This window comes from Silene latifolia, chromosome 3, assembly GCF_048544455.1.
Source record: "Silene latifolia isolate original U9 population chromosome 3, ASM4854445v1, whole genome shotgun sequence".
Lineage (NCBI taxonomy): Eukaryota > Viridiplantae > Streptophyta > Magnoliopsida > Caryophyllales > Caryophyllaceae > Silene > Silene latifolia.
In genome coordinates this window covers 78,107,499-78,113,410 of record NC_133528.1, presented here as the reverse complement: position 1 = coordinate 78,113,410, position 5,912 = coordinate 78,107,499, and the positions used below count along the sequence as shown (strand labels likewise).

The window sequence follows — 5,912 nt, the reverse complement described above, 5'->3', positions numbered from 1 at the left end:
GAACCCCAATTGATAACTAATTAATTGTATGAGATACAATTTATTTAGTCCCTTGATTTATAGACTAAAAAGTCAGTTGACTATTTTAGAGAGATATCGAGTTGCGAACTCGAGGCACGGCAGTTATTATTTAATTATGCGATAATTGAATAATAAGTTTTAGGAGACGGGTTTTAGTTAATTAATTATTAATTCACTAAAATTGTACTAATTGATTAATGTGATTAATATTAGTACATAAATAATATGTGTAGCGGTACACGTATATTTACGGAGTGGTTTGGACGAAATTAATTGGAAGCATTTAAACATAATACGATGTATAAATAAAATTTACACGTATTTGTGCGACAAATATAAGAACCAAAATGGACCCGTAAATGGGTCATTGGACCGTGTAAATGGAGTATAGTGGATGATTATAAACACAATCATTTCACTTTACTTGTGATACTTCCACAAGTTATCTTATAATTATATTTTACATGTGATGTAAGATTGACAAATATAAGATAATTTCAACACTCCACTACTCACTACTCCACCCGCCACTTCCTCCTATATACTCCAATTTGTTGTTCATTTTTGCACACTACTTCACTACTTCATTTTGCATGTGAACAAAAATTGCTTATCTCTGTAAAATTATTATACATCATTTACTAAGAAGTTAGTAATCAAAAGATTATTACTAAGAGTGTTAGTAATATTACAAATATTATCAAGGGTTAATTTTACAAGTATCTAGTTAATACTTGTAAGATTATTTGTGGGTGTAGTTCTTGGGTGCAACTCGAAGGAGGCTTTCTTTTTGAAGGTTTTTCAAGGAGGATCATCCATTTCTTTGAGCTCAAGAACAAACTAGATAGGTGATCTAGTTTGTGCCCTTATTACCATAAAAATCAATGTAAGGAAATTGTTTTTCCTTAATCTTTATTTTTATGCTTTTATATTTGCATGCATGTTACATAGATCACTAAATGAACATATTATGAGATAATTTGTTATTAATTAGAGATTCTAATTAGGATCTATGATCTTTCAAGTGGTTTCAGAGCTTAGGCTTGTAATTTGCATGTTGATTTTAAGCATATTAATAAATTATGAGATAATTTATAAAAACTCAAAAATTGTGTTAGAAGAGGTTTTAGCACGAAATTTTTGGGGCATGCATACCTACTGATCTCAAAAGATTTGTGGTATATTTCGGTGATTTATGAAGTTATTTTTCTATTTTTAATGATTTTTTGTTGAAAACCGAGTCAAAATGCTGTATTTTAGTTAAAAATTGACTAAAAATAGTTAAACGTTGATTCGGGTCATGAAATTTTTATGGTGTTTCATGCATGTTTTCTACAGATTGTATGCAAAATTTTGAAGGTTGGTTTGAAGTTTTGCATGTTTATTGATTTTATGAGATAAAAGTCGATAAAAGTGAAATAAATTTATCATAATTTTGAAACGATTGTTCCTGCCCTTGATAAATTTATGTACATTTAAAAAATATTATTTAAAAGCTAAAAGTGAAATTTAAAATGTGATTTCACCTTGTTTTGATGTTTATTGGTTTTAGTGGTTAAAAACCAATAAATATCGATCTTTTTCTTCATAAATTTTATCCGGTTTTTTGGGGTAAATTTTCTGATATTTTGGTGTTCCTGGGAGTGTTCCAGAATACTCAAAATTTTTGTTTCATTTTTTTGGGTAATTTTTCAATTATTTTAGATTTATTACTTAAAAATTATGATTTTACCGATTAAATTAGCAAAATATCACAAAAATCAAACTAATTATTCATCATAAAATTAGTGAGGACTAATTTTGAGGTACAAAACAGTTTGGACAATTAGTTTGGATTAAATAAGATTTAAGAGTAGATTATTGATTTTTACAAGTTAAAAATCGATTAAATCCACAAAAACCGAGATGGATACCAACGATTGATAGATAGGGCGATTTTGGCATCATTTTACAGCATTTTAAGCATATTTATTTAAGTTGAATGAATGATTGTCATTTATTTAAAGTATTTATCTTGTTGTACCTAGTATGGCCTAGTTTATTTTAATCGTTATTACCCGAAATGAATGGGAATAGCGATTTGTTTGTAATTAAATACGATCTCGTATCGTCGGTTTGTAATTAATTAATAGTTTATTTATTTTATTAATTAATGTATAATAGGAATAGCTATGTAATTCAATTGTAATAGTTATTCTTATCGGCGTTTCCAAAAGACGGATTACATCGAGACAGAGTCTATTTTTGGAAGGTGTTCCAAATCCCACAAGAAGAAGCCACTTTTGGAATGAAGAGGCAAGGGGCCAAGGAGTTGGTTTCCGAAATGTAATAGACTAGTTTTTATTAACTAGGTGGCCATACTAGGATTATTAATATGCTTACTTGCTTGCTTGTTTTATTTTCGCGCATGCCAAAATCGCCATTCACATGCATTTTATTTTCGCGGTTGTCAATTCACGTCATTTACATTCACCGACTTAGTTCACTTATAGGGAATTTATGACTAAATTGACAAGATCTCTCACATAACTAAAATTGAGATTAGCCTTACCAATTTGTAACACCTATGAATCTCTTGTTCATTAGAGCCACGCTCGCCCAAGCGGGGTGTTCTCTTTTTACCTTGGGTAAGTAGAGTGGTAAACGGTTATCACACGCCAAAATTGGTTGGACTCAACGGGATATAAGACGGTCTTGTGTTCCGGGGCTAGTAGATGGATTTAAGGAAATTCGTCGACCAAGAGTTCTAGAGGTAGAATTAGTTAACGTGACTTACCGAATTTACACAATTATGGGATGTTTCGCCCAAGCGATGCTCATTTTTGTTTAATATTTGGGTCTTGGAATCATTTATATAATTTAGTGGGAGATCATTATATAAATGCTAAAACTTGTTAAACATGTTTTCACAAGTAATTTTTTAAAACAATGGATGTTAATTTTTCCTTTTTGTTGTAGCATTTTAATTCGCAATGGCAACTTCTTCAACTCCATCGACTACATCACTAGGCAAAGATTCAAGGCTAAGGTCCATAATGGACAAATGCATCTTAAAAGATGACGGTAGTAACTTTCTTGAATGGGAATCCAACATCAAAAGTGACGCGTTGTCCGACAATGGGCTCATTTACTTGACCGATGCTCCTCCCATCGAGCCCGGTCCAAGGGCTTTATCGGCGGTGCGGACCACCTATGATGACCATGTGAGGATGTCGAATGATATCAAAAATGTGTTGATATGGTCGATGTCCCCAAAGCTCAAGCTATCATGCATTTCTTTAAATGCGTACGAGATATTCACTCGTATGATTACTATATTTTCACAAACATCTAAAGTCCGTCAATACGATGCGGCGGCACGCTTCTTTGAAGATAAGCTTGAGAGGGGCCAAAAGGTTGGTCCCCATGTACTCAAAATGGTCGAATATGTCGACATCCTAGAGCATCTAGGGTGTAAGATTCCTAAGACTCTTGTGGTGGATCGTATCCTCCACTCACTTCCCACCAAGTTTGCCCACTTTAGGGTGAACTACAACATGAATGGCATGGATAAGAGTTATCATGAAATTCATGCACTCCTCACCCAAGCGGAGAGGGATATGGAAGCTAGTGGGAGTGATAAAGGGGATGTTTTAACCATGAAGTTAAAGAACATGTCCCTTGGAGTTTAGAAAGGAAAAGGGAAGGAAAAGTCCCAATTCAAGAAATCGTCAAAGAAATATAACAAGGGAAAGGGGAAGGCCGTTGAGAATGGCAATCCCAAGGCAAAAAGTGTCAAACTCTCCGAGGCCGAATGTTTCCATTGTAATGGGAAGGGGCATTATAGGAGGAGTTGTCCCAAATACTTGGAGGATCTCAAGGAAGGGCGGGTGACGCCTATTGGTATGATTTCCTCTCTCTATGTGATAGACGTTAATTATGCTTGCACTTCCACTTGAGTACTTGATATCGGATGTGGCTCTCACCTTTGTAATCATTTGTAGGGTTTAAGGGACGTGCGAGCACTAGCAAAAGGTGATGTGGATCTCCGCATGGGCAATGGAGATAGAGTAGCGGCCGTTTCCGTGGGGACCTATGTGCTCACTTTAGCTAGTGATCTAGAGTTGTATTTAAATAAGTGTCATTTTGTACCAACTTTAACCAAGAACATCATCTCCATTTCCACGTTAGACGTGGAAGGCTTTTGTTTTATGATTAAGGACAATAGTTGTACTTTTTCATTAAATGATGTGGTTTATGGCAAGGCCATTTCAATTGGAGGCATTTATGTTTTAAATGATGTTAATGACGTTTATCATGTGGAAACTAAAAAGCTCAAAACGGGTGATCCAAATGAATCCTACCTTTGGCATTGTCGTTTAGGCCACATAAACGAAAGACGCATTAAGATACTTGCTTCATCAAAAGTGCTCAAACCATTTGGTTTCGAATCTTATGGTACATGCGAGTCTTGCCTTTTAGGCAAGATGACTCGTGCACCTTTTGCGGGAAAAGGGACACGAGCTAGTGAGGTTTTGGCTCTCATACATACGGATGTGTGTGGACCATTAACCATCACCGCTAGAGGAGGGTTTCACTACTTCATTACTTTTACTGATGACTTAAGTAGATATTGGTATGTCTACTTAATGAAGAACAAGAGTGAAGCCTTTGACAAGTTCAAAGAATTTCAAAATGAAGTAGAGAACCAATTGGATAAAAGGATTAAGACACTACGATCCGATCGTGGTGGTGAATACCTAAATTCTGAATTTGATTCACACCTGAAATATTGTGGTATAGTATCACAATGGACTCCTCCTGGCACACCACAACTAAATGGTGTGGCCGAAAGGAGAAACCAAACTTTACTAGATATGGTTCAGTCTATGATGAGTCTAACTGAGCTTACTAGTTCATTTTGGGGTTTTGCCCTCTTGTCTGCAATATTTTCACTAAATCGAAGCCCGACTAAAGCGGCCGATAAGACTCCATATGAGATATGGAGAGGGAAAGTCCCTCATTTGTCATTCATGCGTATTTGGGGTTACGAAGCGTACATCAAGATCAAGTCTGACAATAAGCTTGCACCCAGGTCTGCCAAATGTCTTTTTGTAGGATATCCAAGAGAAACACGTCGCTATTACTTCTACAATAAACACGAGAACAAAGTGTTTGTGGCTCGTGATGCTGTCTTCCTAGAAAAGAAGTTTATTTCTAGGAGACAGAGTGGGAGAAAATTTGAACTTGACGAAGTTGGAGAGCCACAAACCGAGAATGAGGTAGAGGAGACCGTGGAGGATAGCATTCCCTTTTCCTCTGAAACGGTAATTGTTCCTAGAAAGTCAAGTAGGATTTCTAATCCACCTGACCGCTACCTTGGTAACATCGAAGAGGATGGTGTTTTGTTACTTTTGGAAAGTGATGAACCCACTACCTACAAATCAGCCATGTCTAGTCCCGACTCCTCGCTTTGGCTAGAAGCCATGCGATCCTAAATGGATTCCATGTACGAGAACCAAGTATGGGACTTGGTGGATTTACCTGAGGGAGTGCGACCCCTTCAGTGTAAATGGATATATAAAATTAAGCTCGGCGTGGATAAACATGTATATGTTTACAAAGCTAGATTGGTAGCAAAAGGGTTCACCCAAGTTCATGGTTTACACTATGACGAAACCTTCGCTCCAGTCGCTATGCTTCGGTCCATTAGGATAATCTTAGCGGTTGCCGCATTTCATGATTATGAGATTTGGCAAATGGATGTCAAAACCGCCTTCTTGAATGGGATTCTAGAAGAAGAGGTGTACATGATACAACCTGAAGGTTTTGTGGATACATCTAACCCTAAGAAGGTGTGTAAGTTTAAGAAGTCCATCTATGGTCTTAAACAAGCATCTAGGAGTTGGAAT

General features: G+C 36.1%; 1 long non-coding RNA gene across 1 annotated transcript; it reads left to right on the top strand.

Annotated features, from left to right (window-relative positions):
- Window positions 1–627: 627 nt before the first annotated feature.
- LOC141646144 (uncharacterized) lies at window positions 628–4,325 on the top strand. Its single transcript, XR_012545379.1, has 3 exons — window positions 628–907; window positions 2,980–3,903; window positions 4,005–4,325. It is a non-coding gene; the product is annotated as an uncharacterized LOC141646144 (long non-coding RNA).
- The last annotated feature ends 1,587 nt before the right edge of the window (window positions 4,326–5,912 follow it).